The sequence below is a fragment of the Brassica napus genome, unplaced genomic scaffold, assembly GCF_020379485.1.
Source record: "Brassica napus cultivar Da-Ae unplaced genomic scaffold, Da-Ae ScsIHWf_1432;HRSCAF=2021, whole genome shotgun sequence".
NCBI classification, from domain to species: domain Eukaryota; kingdom Viridiplantae; phylum Streptophyta; class Magnoliopsida; order Brassicales; family Brassicaceae; genus Brassica; species Brassica napus.
Window position 1 is genome coordinate 45,709 of NW_026014845.1, and position 15,236 is coordinate 60,944.

Below are 15,236 nucleotides of genomic sequence, written 5' to 3' on the forward strand. Positions count from 1 at the left end.
CGACTGTAAGACCTGAACCCTGGCCTCTCGACCTGATGGAGTCCGCAGGCTTACTTATTTATTTCTTTGCTTGTTTGATCCATTTTAAGTCTTTTAGTTACTAAGTCATATTTGAATATGAGGTTCATAAACAAAGGAACAGATTGCACAGCGGAATAACAATGTATAAACTTTGTATTACTTGGAAACATGAGATTCAATACACAACTTCTTAACAGTCTCATAGACAATCACTAGTTCATCCCTAGCATCATCTAACCACACGTTACACAGTCTCTCACTGACCGAGCCTTCACGGCTCCTTGGCTTGACCAGAACCATCCTTAGTTCCTGAAACCACAACCAGATAAGCATTAATCATAACCGAAAATAGAACGGATTGGTTCTACAATGCTTGGCTTGGTTCCTAGAACTTAGATAAACCTCAGTCAACATAATCATAAAACGTATGAACCTACCTATCGTATCCTAAGTCATTCAACCAACCACCCCATGTCTTAGAATCAGATAGATAGTCCAGAATAGATAAATAGAACACACGAACAGATCCGGATTGTCCCCAAAGACCAATCCGTCTAACCGGATAGAATCTAGGTGCGACCGGCCAATGAAGTCCAGCTCAATGGCCCAACAGACTCCCTTACCTGATCCGGCCTTAGGCCTGGATCCAATCGGCCGAGTAAGCCTCAAGCCTAATCCGGAAGGCTTAGCAACCGGTCAGACCTTGCGACTCTACCTTGGCTTAGACAAACCGTGACCTTGTCCTAACTAGACAAGCCTTAGGCTGATCCATTAGGATTGGTCCTAACCTGTCCCGAAAGACACCGTTTGGAACATGCACCCTTTGGCCAATCATGCCTCTTGGTCCTCGTACCTTTTAATGTTCGTAACCTTTGGTATCTCGTACCTTTTGGTCACTGACACCCTTTGGCAACTCACAACCTTTGGACACTCATGACTCTTGACAACTCGTGCCCTTTCTGATTGGGTTTGGGGTCGGTCATAAGCCCAACCCACGCCCCAAGCCTCCTGTACTTAGCCCACGGCCTTGTCCAAAGACCCAACAGCCCAAGACCTCACAGCCCGCCACTGACCCGGACCCGGACCATCGGCCTAAAACCCGAACAGTCCGTCTAGCTGAGGTGAGCTGACTCTCAGCTGCCTCAGCTGAGTGAGCTTGTAGTCCAGCTAGTGGAGATGACTTAGTAGGGACTGAGCTGGAGTGAACTAAACCTAGCTTCATTGAGCTGGTCGAGCTACTCGTCTACTTCGTCCAGTTACCGTCTTACTTGTCCTAGCTGTCTCTTAGCTTATATAAGGTTAAGTCTAAGTTTCCTTATGTTCTTAACCTTTTTTCTCGACCATGGAATGCTTGCCTTGATGTCCTAAGACTGGCTGGTACGTTTCCTCGAACCATGGCCGTCCTGACAATCCTTTCCAGGATTGGGGGCGTGACAAGTCTCCCCCACTTGTAATGGATTCGTGAACGAATCCGGTGATGATTATACCTTGTCCCAAGACAAAATATTCCAACCGAACATATTCTAGTGTTGATCAGAGAATAGAACAAGCTTGATTCAGAACCACCAAATGACCACTTCGATGATCAAATTCCTTTGACCATCGTTGTTCAAGTCTCTCCCACTTGATAAGGATTTAACCACAAAAATCCTTTCAAGGGGACTTTTCTGGTTTCGCTTATGGCACCCTTACTTGTCTACTTCGACCATGGTCGAGGGCCCATCAAGCATCCATTCAAGTGATACTTGTAATTCCATCCAACGACATTCCTTGTGTCACTGGCCGAACTCTCCAGGTTGCGGTCCTAGTAACCAACAAGTCTTTGTCTTTCCTTTCAATAGCATCTTCTTCAGATTTTATTCTTTCTCTGATCATAGTCCAAGACTAGATCGTAATCATTCCCTAGGAACATGCTGCATACTCGAGCCTTAGTAGATTTGGCCAATCCCCACACCACTCGATGTACCAGTCAAGTCCTCACGAACTTGTTCCAATCTTTAGGCTGCTCTTCCTACAACGATTCCTAACAGATTGTTATGGTTCTTTGTCCTTCACGGACAATAAGGTTCGTGACCTCAGCCACAACGTACTGGATCATCCCCTTAACCGGCCACAACCTTTTCAGGCTTGGCCACATTGCGATCTTAGTCCCTCCAGACTAAAAGCACCTCAGACTTGACTTCTATCCTTCACTGGACTTTGTCATAATTCGATCCTGGTCCTTCCTTGGACTCGATCGTACTCTGGTCCTGGTCCACACAGGGACTCGACCGTTTCACCCCTACCATAGGTCCATCTCCGAATAGGTTGTGGCCTGATCCTCGTCCATTACTGGACTTGATCATTCTCAACCGTAGGTCAAACTCCGACTTGGTTGTACTGCGACCATGGTCCTCTCTCGGACATGGTCAATTTCGGCCCTGCCATCTCGGCCGGAGCCGACAGAAACGGATTCTAGGACAGCGGAGCTGTCCCTGGTTCCAGTTCAATCATAAATGGATCCGACCTATCAGGGGGGACACCCTGTAGCGAACATAACACACTTGGGAACTCAGACACCAACGAATCCTCAGAAAGGTCTTTCAGACAGACATAACTGTCAGGCTCTGTAGTTGTAATTGTAGCCAAAAAGGACTGACAACCCTGTTCCAGCATCCGAAATCGCTCGAACTGCTGAAACCACTACTTTCTCTTGAGCCAGACATAGACATTGGTACTGGATCGGATGAAGCCGAGTCTCCAATTGCACACAACCTTTATGGCAATCGAGAGTGGCTCGATACATTCCCAACCAGTCCATACCTAGGATCATCTCGTGATTCTTTAGGTGGACACAGACCTGATTCACAGGGAAGACCTTTCCCTGGATCTGCACTGGGATATTCGACATGAGATCTAGTGAGTTCCTGGCTTGCCCACCGACTGCCCTCACTATCCCAAAATTATCACCAGCGTACAGACAGAACAGATCCTTTCCGACCAGTCCCGGACTCACAAAACCTATGCGTAGCCCCTGCGTCGGAAAGTACGTGGGTTTTTACACCACCAATCATGAGGGTTCCTATCAGAGACCCCCATCAGAATCCCCTAGACCACATTCTAGGTTCCAGACCAAGCATTACTACTTGAATGTAAAAAGATAAATTTAGAGATTGCCAGAGATCGAATCAAAAGATCCGGAAGCTCCGTCGTCTCGTGACAGTTTATACACCCTCGGTGTTGTGGTTGGTTTGCCTTGGGACGCCTTGCCTGTGTCTCCACGGCCCTTCCCCTGACTTCCTTGCAGCTTGGGACACTCCGATTGGGAATGTCCTTGCTGGCCACAATGGAAACAAGTCATCTGGCCGCTTCTACCAGATGGGTTCGGTCGAGGACAGTTCTGAACCCCATGGTCCATGCTGCCACAATGAACACAAGCCCCCTTGGCCTTCCAGCACTCACCAGGATGGTTCCGTCCACATTTGGAACACGCAGGTCGGCCACCAGAGGTCTTGCCTCCGTCCACCCGGTCCCATTTTCTCTTTTTATCATTAGTCTTGCCCGATGGGCCTGACTGTGGCTTAGCCTTAAGCTTTGCTTCTTCAGCCAAGTTAGACTCACAAATCCACCCGTTCCACTTCCAGTGGGTACCTAGATGAGTAGGATTTCGGTTTGATCACACATTTGGAAAACGTCCCATACCATTCTCCTAAGCGTCTTACTATTGCAAATGCTCACACCATTCACAATAGCAATTATAATATACCTCAATCCCCAGCATACTAAGATACTTAACATCATGTTCTTCCAATGATTGGAACGAACACCCTGAGTTTCCTCATTCTTTCTTTGGACGGATTCAGATTGGAATTGATTCATTCCATCCAACTAGATCTAAGGAAACCTACCTTAACTTATACCGAGTCCTAGCTGATCCATCTGATCACAAGTCCACTCGTGTACTGGTCATGTAGTGTCTCCTTTGAGTAAGATATAACATTGCATATGCTTTACTTATTATGAACGGCCATCAAGGGATAACACTTAACTTCAGTAGAATGCTGCACGTTTATTTCAACCTAAGCCACTCTCTGGTCCATGTTACTTCCCTTGTTCAGGTCATTCATAAACAAGTCTTGCATTGCGTCCATCCCTTCCAACCCGTCTATTACTCCTAAATACTAGATCGACCAACCTTTCTGTTTTAGGTTCTTGCCCTTGGAAAATGTATCTTGGCTAAGCCGGTTCACCTTAGAACTCCCACAGTCACAAGCATGATACCTATCTTACCTCAACTCTTTCTTGGCTCACCCCAACTAAGGTTTCATAGTCATCATAGTTTTGGAATAACTTCGGTATGAAACTCATAATCTTTGAGCGTTGTCCTAAACAGGATCAAGCATGCTCTGATACCAACTTGTAAGACCCGAACCCTGGCCTCTCGACCTGATGGAGTCCGCAGGCTTACTTATTAATTTCTTTGCTTGTTTGATCCATTTTAAGTCTCTTAGTTACTAAGTCATATTCGAATATGAGGTTCATAAACAAAGGAACAGATTGCACAGCGGAATTACAATGTATAAACTTTGTATTACATGGAAACATGAGATTCAATACACAACTTCTTAACAGTCTCATACACAATCACTAGTTCATCCCTAGTATCATCTAACCACACGTTACACAGCCTCTCACTGACCGAGCCTTCACGGCTCCTTGGCTTGACCAGAACCATCCTTAGTTCCTGAAACCACAACCAGATAAGCATTAATCATAACCGAGAATAGAACGGATTGATTCTACAATGCTTGGCTTGGTTCATAGAACTTAGATAAACCTCAGTCAACATAATCATAAAACGTATGAACCTACCTACTGTATCCTATGTCATTCAACCAACCACCCCTTGACTTAGAATCAGATAGATAGTCCAGAATAGATAAACAGAACACACGAACAGATCTGGATCGTCCCCACAGAAGTCCGGATAAAATCTAGGTGCGACCGGCCAATGAAGTCCGGCTCAATTGCCAAACGGACTCCCTTACCTGATCCGGCCTTAGGCCTGGATCCAATCGGCCGAGTAAGCCTCAAGCCTAATCCGGAAGGCTTAGCAACCGGTCAGACCTTGCGACTCTACCTTGGCTTAGACAAACCGTGACCTTGTCCTAACTAGACAAGCCATAGGCTGATCCATAAGGATCGGTCCAAACCTGTCCCGAAAGACACCGTTTGGAACATGCACCCTTTGGCCAATCATGCCTCTTGGTCCTCGTACCTTTTGATGTTCGTAACCTTTGGTATCTCGTATCTTTTGGTCACTGACACCCTTTGGCAACTCACAACCTTTGGACACTCATGACTCTTGACAACTCGTGCTTTTTGTGTCATTCCCAACCATTCGTCCTAACCGCCCAGTCTTGGTGCGATCGGATCATCCGACTAACCGACCCGTGTCTAGGCTAGCGATTTGATTATGTTCGGCCAAAACCTAGGGACATGTCCCTTGGACTCAACCAACACAACCTTTCGTGTTTAACCAGAGAGAAGAGAAGAGACACGAATTGAAACAGATAAGGAGAGCCGGATGGGACTTAGGAACCGAGCAGAGCCGCGGTGCGGTCGCATGGACCGTCCGTTCGGTCTGATGGAGCCACGGCCCATCACATACCTTGTGAACCACGTCTGGGTTCTACATGCTCTTCTCCTTGTCTTGATCTCCCATTCTTGACCGAGGTTAGTTCTCAAACGATCAGAGTCGCCGGTACACAACACCACCACAATCGGCCTTTCTCTTGGCCGGAACTCTCTCTTTCTCTCTTTCTTTCTCTCTACGTTTTTCTCTGAGTATTTTACTCTGGAATTGGATAATTAAATAACCAGGAGAGGCCCCATATTTATAGAAAACGAGGGGGTAAGTCTTGCCCCACGAACATGCACGACTTGCTAGCGAACGGACACCATCGGCCAAGGGTTGTGCCCTCTCGGCCAGTTGCATCCCATCGCCCTTTCTGATTGGGTTTGGGGTCAATCATAAGCCCAACCCACGCCCCAAGCCTCCTGGAATTAGCCCACGGCCTTGTCCAAAGACCCAACAGCCCAAGGCCTCATGGCCGGACCTCACAGCCCGCCATGGCAGGACGACCTGAATGTCCCAAGTGTGGTAAGAACCATCCAGGTGAATGCTGGAAAGCCATGGGAGCTTGTGTGAGATGTGGCAGCTTGGATCATTCCATCCGAGATTGCACTCGACCAAGCCGGACTCAGGGCCAATCCAGTGGCAGCGGCTCTCGGACTTGTTTCCATTGCGGCCAAAGCGGACACTTCCAAAGTGAATGTCTTAAGCGGCAAGGAGGACAAGGGAAGGGTCGTGGAGACACGGGAAAGTCAACCCAGAGCAGGCTAACCACAACACCAAGGGTGTATGAGCTGTCCCGTGACGACGGCGCTTCTGGATCGTTTGATTCGATCTCTGGTAATTCCTGAATTTATCTGTTTACATTCAATAGAATGCTTGGTCTGGAACCTAGAGTGGCTAGGGGATTCTGATGTGGGTCTCTTATAGGGACCCTCATGATTGGTGGTGTTGAAACCCACGTGCTTCTCGACACAGGGGCTACACATAGTTTTGTGAGTCCGGAACTGGTCGGAAAGGGTCTGTTCTGCCTCTGTTCTGGGGATAATTCGAGACTAGTGAGGGCGGCCGGTGGGCAAATCATGCACTCATTAGGGCTCATGACTAATATCCAGGTAATGATCCAGGAGAAAAATCTGCCTGTAGATCTGATTGTGTTGCACCTACAGAATCACGATGTGATCCTAGGCATGGATTGGTTGGGAAAATATCGGGCCACGCTCGACTGCCACAGAGGATGTGTACGGTTGGAGACTGGACTTCACCCGATCCAGTACCAAAGTCTGAATATGAGTCCGGCTCTGGATAGAGTAGTGGTGTCAGCAATCCGAGCAGAACGGATGCTTAGACGGGGTTGTGAAGCATATTTGACCACAATTACCACTATGGAGCACGGCAGGTCTGATGATCAGAAAGATCTAACTGAGGACCCGTTGGTGTCTGAGTTCCCAGATGTGTTCCGTTCACTACAGGGTGTCCCCCCTGATAGGTCGGATCCATTTACGATTGAACTAGAACCAGGGACAGCTCCGCTGTCCAAGAGTCCGTACCGAATGGCTCCGGCCCAGATGGCCGAGCTAAAGAAGCAATTAGAAGAATAGCTGGACAAGGGGTTCATACGTCCAAGTAGCTCTCCTTGGGGTGCACCAGTCCTCTTTGTGAAAAAGAAGGATGGTAGCATGCGTCTGTGTATTTACTATCGAGGGTTGAACAGGGTTACTGTGAAGAACAAGTACCCGTTGCCCAGAATAGATGAGTTGTTGGATCAACTCAAAGGAGCCAAGTGGTTTTCTAAGATTGATTTGGCCTCAGGGTATCATCAGATCCCTATAGAGCCAAATGATATTAGAAAGACAGCATTCCGGACCAAGTACGGCCACTACGAGTTTGTGGTTATGCCATTCGGTCTGACTAATGCGCCTTCTGCATTCATGAAAATGATGAACAGCGTGTTCCAAGATTTCCTGGACGAATCAGTGATCATCTTCATTGATGATATCCTGATTTACTCCAAGGATGAGGAATCTCATCGGAAACACCTGAGAGCCGTGCTGGAACGATTACGGGAACACAAGCTCTATGCAAAACTCAGTAAATGCAGTTTTTGGCAGAAGAGCATTGGGTTTCTCGGCCACATTGTGTCCGGTGAGGGCGTCTTGGTGGATCTAGAGAAGATCAGGGCAATCAAGGATTGGCCTCGACCACGCAGTGCCACGGAAGTCAGAAGCTTCCTAGGGCTGGCAGGTTATTATAGAAAGTTTGTGAAAGGATTCGCAAGCTTGGCTCAGCCTATGACACGGTTGACCGGGAAGGACGTTAAGTTCACATGGTCTGAGGAGTGTGGGAAATTTTTTTCCGCGCTTAAGGACATGCTGACTAGCGCACCCATTCTGGTTCTTCCAGAGGCCGACCAACCCTATGTGGTTTATACGGACGCGTCCATAACAGGACTAGGTTGCGTATTAACCCAGCATGGGAAGGTCATCGCCTATGCGTCAAGGCAGGTGAGAAAACATGAGGGAAACTACCCCACCCATGACCTTGAAATGGCTGCGGTTGTGTTCGCCTTAAAGATTTGGCGATCATACTTGTATGGTGCCAAGGTTCAGATACTTACGGACCATAAGAGTCTTAAGTATATATTCACCCAGCCTGAGTTAAACTTAAGGCAGAGAAGGTGGATGGAGTTTGTAGCTGATTACGATCTGGATATCACCTATCATCCGGGAAAGGCTAATCTGGTCGCAGATGCCTTGAGCCGGAGAAGGGCCGACGTATCAGCCGAACGAGAAGCGGACGACCTGGACGGTACGGTTTGTGCCCTACGGTTGAACGCATCGACCAAAGAGTCTGAACCACTCGGATTAGAGGTGGTCAATCAGGCCGACCTGCTTACCCGCATTCGGTTGGCTCAAGGTCAGGACGAGAACCTAAACAAGGTTGCTCAGAATGATAGGACGGAGTACCAAACTGCAAAGGATGGTACCATCCTAGTAAACAGTCGGATCAGTGTTCCTAATGATAGGAGTCTAAAGGAAGAGATTATGAGGGAGGCTCATAAATCTAGATTCCCGGTTCATCCTGGTGCGACCAAGATGTATCAGAACCTTAAGAAGTTCTATCATTGGATCCGTATGAAGGCCGATGTCGCGGAATGGGTGGCCAAGTGTTCCACTTGCCAACTCATCAAAGCAGAACATCACGTGCCTAGTGGGTTATTACAAAGCTTGCCTATTCCAGAATGGAAATGGGATCACATCACAATGGACTTTCTGACTGGGTTCCCTACCACGAGGAATAAGAAAGATGCGGTTTGGGTTGTGGTTGATCGCCTAACCAAATCAGCACACTTCCTGGCTATTAAAAAGTCGGATGGGGTAGATCAGATTGTACGTAAGTACATTGATGAGATCGTCCGACTACATGGTGTGCCGGCAAGCATAGTATCAGATAGGGATTCAAGGTTCACATCTTACTTCTGGAAGGCTTTCCAAAAAGCTTTAGGAACAAGAGTGAACATGAGTACAGCCTATCACCCACAGACGGATGGACAGTCTGAACGTACGATCCAGACATTGGAAGATATGTTGCGAGCATGTGTTCTAGACTGGGGTGATTCCTGGGAGAAACATCTACCTCTGGTAGAATTTGCTTACAACAATAGCTTCCATAGTAGTATTGGCATGTCGCCATACGAAGCTCTGTATGGGCGTCCATGCAGGACACCCTTATGCTGGACCCAAGTTGGGGAACGCAGCATGATTGGTCCGGAGATTGTCGAAGAGACAACCGAAAAGATCAAGTTCTTGAGGGACAAGATGAGACAGGCACAAGACCGCCAAAAGAACTATGCAGATCGAAGAAGGAAAGATCTCGAGTTCCAAGTAGGTGACTTGGTGTATCTCAAAATGATTACCTACAAAGGACGAGTCCGGATCTCCAGAAGACGGAAGTTAGATCCAAGATACTTGGGGCCGTTCAAGGTCATTGAAAGAGTTGGGATGGTGGCCTATAAGTTGGACTTGCCGGCCAAGATGGACGCATTCCATAATGTGTTCCACGTCTCCCAACTTCGGAAATGTTTGACGGACCAAGACATCGCTCTTCCTGCCATTCCAGACGATCTTGGTAAGAACCTAAGCTTGGAAACAAGACCAGTTCGAATCATAGATAGGATGGAAAAAGCAACAAGGAAGAAGACGGTCCAGATGGTCAAGGTCGTCTGGGACTGTAATGGTCAAGATATAATAACTTGGGAAACCGAAGCTATAATGAAAGCAGAGTACCCAGAGTGGTTGGATCAGTTTGTTTCCGAGGAAGCATTCGATTCGGATTCGAGGACGAATCCATCCCAAGGGGGGGAGACTTGTCACGCCCCCAATCCTGAGTAGGATTGTTGGGACGGCCATGGTTCGAGGAAACGTGCAAGCCAGTCCTAGGACATCAAGGCAAGCATTCCATGGTCGAGAAAGAAGGTTAAGGACATAAGGAAACTTAGACTTAACCTTATACAAGCTAAGAGACAGCTAGGACGAGTAAGACGGTAGCTGGACGAAGTGGACGAGTAGCTCGGCCAGCTCAATAAGCTAGGTTCAGTTCACTCCAGCTCAGTCCCTACTAAGTCAGCTCCACTAGCTGGACTACTAGCTCACTCAGCTGAGGCAGCTGAGAGTCAGCTCATCTCAGCTAGACGGACTGTCCGGTCTTTAGGCCGATGGTCCGGGTCCGGGTCAGTGGCGGGCTGTGAGGTCCGGCCATGAGGCCATGGGCTGTTGGGTCTTAGGACAAGGCCATGGGCTAAGTCCAGGAGGCTTGGGGCGTGGGTTGGGCTTGTGGCCGACCCCAAACCCAATCAGAAAGGGCGAAGGGATGCAAGTGGCCGAAAGGGGACAACCCTTGGCCGATGGTGCCCATTCGCTAGCAAGTCATGCCTGTTCGTGGGGCAAGACTTACCCCCTCGTTTTCTATAAATATGGGGGCTCTCTGGTCGATTTCATTATCCAATTCCAGAGTAAAATACTCAGAGAAACCGTAGAGAGAAAGAGAAAGTTCCGGCCAAGAGAAAGGCCGATTGTGGTGGTGTTGTGTTCCGGCGACTCTGATCGTTTGAGAACTAACTCCGGTCAAGAATGGGAGATCAAGACAAGGAGAAGAGCATGGAGAACCCAGACGTGGTTCACAAGGTATGTGATGGGCCTTGGCTCCATCAGACCGAACGGACGGTCCATGCGACCGCACCGCGGCTCTGCTCGGTTCCTAAGTCCCATCCGGCTCTCCTTATCTGTTTCAATTCGTTTCTCTTCTCTTCTCTCTGGTTAAACACGAAAGGTTGTGTTGGTTGAGTCCAAGGGACACGTCCCTACGCTTTGGCCGAACATAATCAAACCGCTAGCCTAGACACGGGTCGGTTAGTGGGATGATCCGATCGTACCAAGACTGGGCGGTTAGGACGAACGGTTGGGAATGTCCCAAAGGGCACGAGTTGTCAAGAGTCACGAGTGTCCAAGAGGCACGAATGGCCAAAGGGGACATGTTCCAAACGGTGTCTTTCAGGACAGGTTAGGACCGATCCTTATGGATCAGCCTATGGCTTGTCTAGCCAAGACAAGGTCACGGTTTGTCTAAGCCAAGGTTGAGTCGCAAGGTCTGACCGGTTGCTAAGCCTTCCGGATTAGGCTTGAGGCTTACTCGGCCGATTGGATCCAGGCCTAAGGCCGGATCAGGTAAGGGAGTCCGTTGGGCCATCGAGCCGGACTCCATTGGCCGGTCGCACCTAGATTTTATCCAGTTAGACGGATTGGTCTTTGGGGACGATCCGGATCTGTTCGTGTGTTCTCTTATCTATTCTGGACTATCTATCTGATTCTAAGTCAAGGGGTGGTTGGTTGAATGAATTAGGATACGGTAGGTAGGTTCATACGTTTTATGATTATGTTGACTGAGGTTTATCTAAGTTCTAGGAACCAAGCCAAGCATTGTAGAATCAATCCGTTCTATTCTCGGTTATGATTAATGCTTATCTGGTTGTGGTTTCGGGAACTAAGGATGGTTCTGGTCAAGCCAAGGCGCCGTTAAGGCTCGGTCAGTGAGAGGCTGTGTGACGTGTGGTTAGATGATACTAGGGTTGAACTAGTGATTGTCTATGAGACTGTTAAGAAGTTGTGTATTGATTCTCATGTTTCTAAGTAATACAAAGTTTATACATTGTTATTCCGCTGTGCAATCTGTTCCTTTGTTTATGAACCTCATATTCGAATATGACTTAGCAAATAAAAGACTTAAAACGGATCAAACAAGCAAAGAAATTAATAAGTAAGCATTCGTATCCAGTTGGGTCAAGAGACCAGGAACGGGTCTTACACGAACAGTCGACCGGAAGGGTCAGCGTGCTGAGTCCAAGGACCAACATGATGATATGTGTACTGATGGATAGCCACAGACGTCCTGTGTGTGCAGACGGACACACACGGACAGCCATGGACGTCCTGTGTGTGCTGAAGGACACACACAGACGTCCTGTGTGTGCTGACGGACACCCACGGACGTTCTGTGTGTACTGAACAGACAGCTTACGTGGGCCAAAATCACCCGAACAGTCCACAGGAAGGGCCAACGTGCCGAGTCCAAGGACCAGCGTGCTGATATGTGTACTGATGGACAACCACGGATGTCCTGTGTGTGCTGACAGACACACACGGACACACACGGACAGCGACAGACAGCCACAGACGTCCTATGTGTGCAGACGGACAACCACAGACAGCCACGGATGTCCTGTGTGCTGGCGGACACCCACGGACGTCCTGTGTGTACTGAACAGACAGACGACGTGGGCCAAAATCACCCAAACATTCCACGGGAAGGGCCAGCGTGTTGAGTCGAAGGACCAACGTGCTGATATGTGTACTGATGGACACACATGGATGTCTTGTGTGTGCTGACAGACACACACGGACACAAACAGACAGCCACAGACGTCCTGTGTGTGCTGGCGGACACCCACAGATGTCCTGTGTGTACTGAACAGACAGCCCACGTGGGCCAAAATCACCTGAACAGTCCACAGGAAGGGTCAGCGTGCTGAGTCCAAGGACCAACATGCAGATATGTGTACTGATGGACAGCCACAGACGTCCTGTGTGTGCTGACGGACACACACGGACAGCCACAGAAGTCTTGTGTGTGCTGACGGACACCCACGGACGTCCTGTGTGTGCTGACGGACACCCACAGACAGCCACAGACGTCCTATGTGTGCTGACGGACACACACGGATGTCCTGTGTGTGCTGACGGACACTAACAAACGTCCTGTGTGTACTTAACAGACAGCCCACGTGGGCCAAAATTACCCAAATAGTCCACGGGAAGGGTCAGCGTGCTGAGTCCAAGGTCTAACGTGCTGATATGTGTACTGATGGACAGCCACAGATGTCCTGTGTGTGCTGACGGACACACACGGATACACAAGGACAGCCAAGGACGTCTTGTGTGTGCTGACGGACACCCACGGACGTCATGTGTGTGCTGACGGAAACCCACGGACGTCCTGTGTGTACTGAACAGACAGCCAACGTGGGCCAAAATCACCCGAACAGTCCACCGGAAGGGCCAGCGTGCTGAGTCCAAGGACCAGCGTGCTGATATGTGCACTGATGGACAGCCACAGACGTCCTGTGTATGCTGACGGACACACACGGACACAAACAGACAGCCACGGACACCCACGGACGTCCTGTGTTTACTAAAGAGACTGCCCACGTGGGCCAAAATCACCCAAACAGTCCACGGGAAGGGCCAGCGTGCTGAGTCCAAGGACCACTGTGCTGATATGTGTACTGACGGACAGCCATGGACGTCCTGTGTGTGCTGACGAACACACACGGACAGCCATGGACGTCCTGTGTGTGCTGACGGACACACACGTACATCCACGGATGTCTTGTGTGTTCTGACGGACACCCACGTACGTCCTGTGTGTACTGAACTGACAGCCCACGTGGGCCAAAATCACCCAAACAGTCCACGGGAAGGGCCAGCGTCTTGATTCCAAGGACCAACATGCTGATATGTGTACTGATGGACAGCCACGGACGTCCTTTGTGTGCTGACGGACACAGATGGACACAAACAGACAGCCACGGACGTCCTGTCTGTGCTGGCGGACACCCACGGACGTCCTGTGTGTACTGGACAGACAGCCCACGTGGGCCAAAATCACCCGAACAGTCCACAGGAAGGGTCAGCGTGCTGATTCCAAGGACCAACATGCAGATATGTGTACTGATGGACAGCCACAGACGTCCTGTGTGTGCTGACGGACACACACAGACAGCCATAGAAGTCTTGTGTGTGCTGACGGACACCCACGGACGTCCTGTGTGTGCTGACGGACACCCACGGACAGCCACGGACGTCCTGTGTGTGCTGACGGACACACACGGACATCCTGTGTGTGCTTACGGTCACGCACAGACGTCCTGTGTGTACTTAATAGACAGCCCACGTGGGCCAAAATCACCCAAACAGTCCACGGGAAGGGTCAGCGTGCTGAGTCCAAGGACTAACGTGCTGATATGTGTACTGATGGACAGCCACAGACTTCTTGTGTGTGCTGACGGACACACACGGACACACACTGTAACACCCTGATCTGGCGACTAGGCCGTGGTCGAAGCCTTATGTCGCTCTTAATTTTTGCCCTTTATTTATAATATCGCCTAAAGGCGAGGGCTAACTTAAACCTTAGCTAAAGACTTCCCTAGTCATTAATAGCATAGATCCTTTCAACAGATACGCAGCGGATTATTCTCTAATTAACCATTGGTCTAAAACCAATCTAACACTTGTCTGGTCGAATCACCTTAGCCTTGGCCAGTTTACTCAACTACCAATTAGCTTAAAGGTCAATCCTAAACCCAAACCAAGTCATACGATTCTGAGGTTCCATTCCCCTAAACCATTCTATCTAGATCTACATAAGTAAATGCTAGATCATACCTTTGCCACATCTATGGAGCTTATTAGCTCTTCAGTCCTCCATTGACTTGAATTGCTCTTGCTTAACACCTGGACCACGATCACTCAATGATCTTACTTAAGGTCCTTATCTTGACTCCTGCATCAAACAACTCCCCTAGGTACTTAGTCATTCAACCAACCATCCCCACAGACATAAGTAACCTTTGAGAAGTCTTCGAAAGGATAAGGATATGTATTTGGCCTATCTCGGCTAAAGCACAATCCGAAATCCTTTTGCCTTATAGGCAATAGTACCAAGTCCATCTTCTGGACTGATAAATCTCATGAGATCCTAAGTGAATCAACCAACCATCCTCACATGACTTGGAACTGATGAGTCATCATCTGGCCTGGCCGGCCTTGGGACTTAACCCAGACAACATATATGACTTGTTCATACCAACCGATGCATTCATTAATCAGGTTAGTACCGACACCTTGAACCATCATTCAGAGGTCAGGTCGTCCATACTCAACCATGATCAGAACTTACACAGCCTTCCTTGAACAATCACACTTAGGCTCAGTATCTATGGTCTACGACACATAGTACTAGCCACACTTCGTCATGACACTTAGCC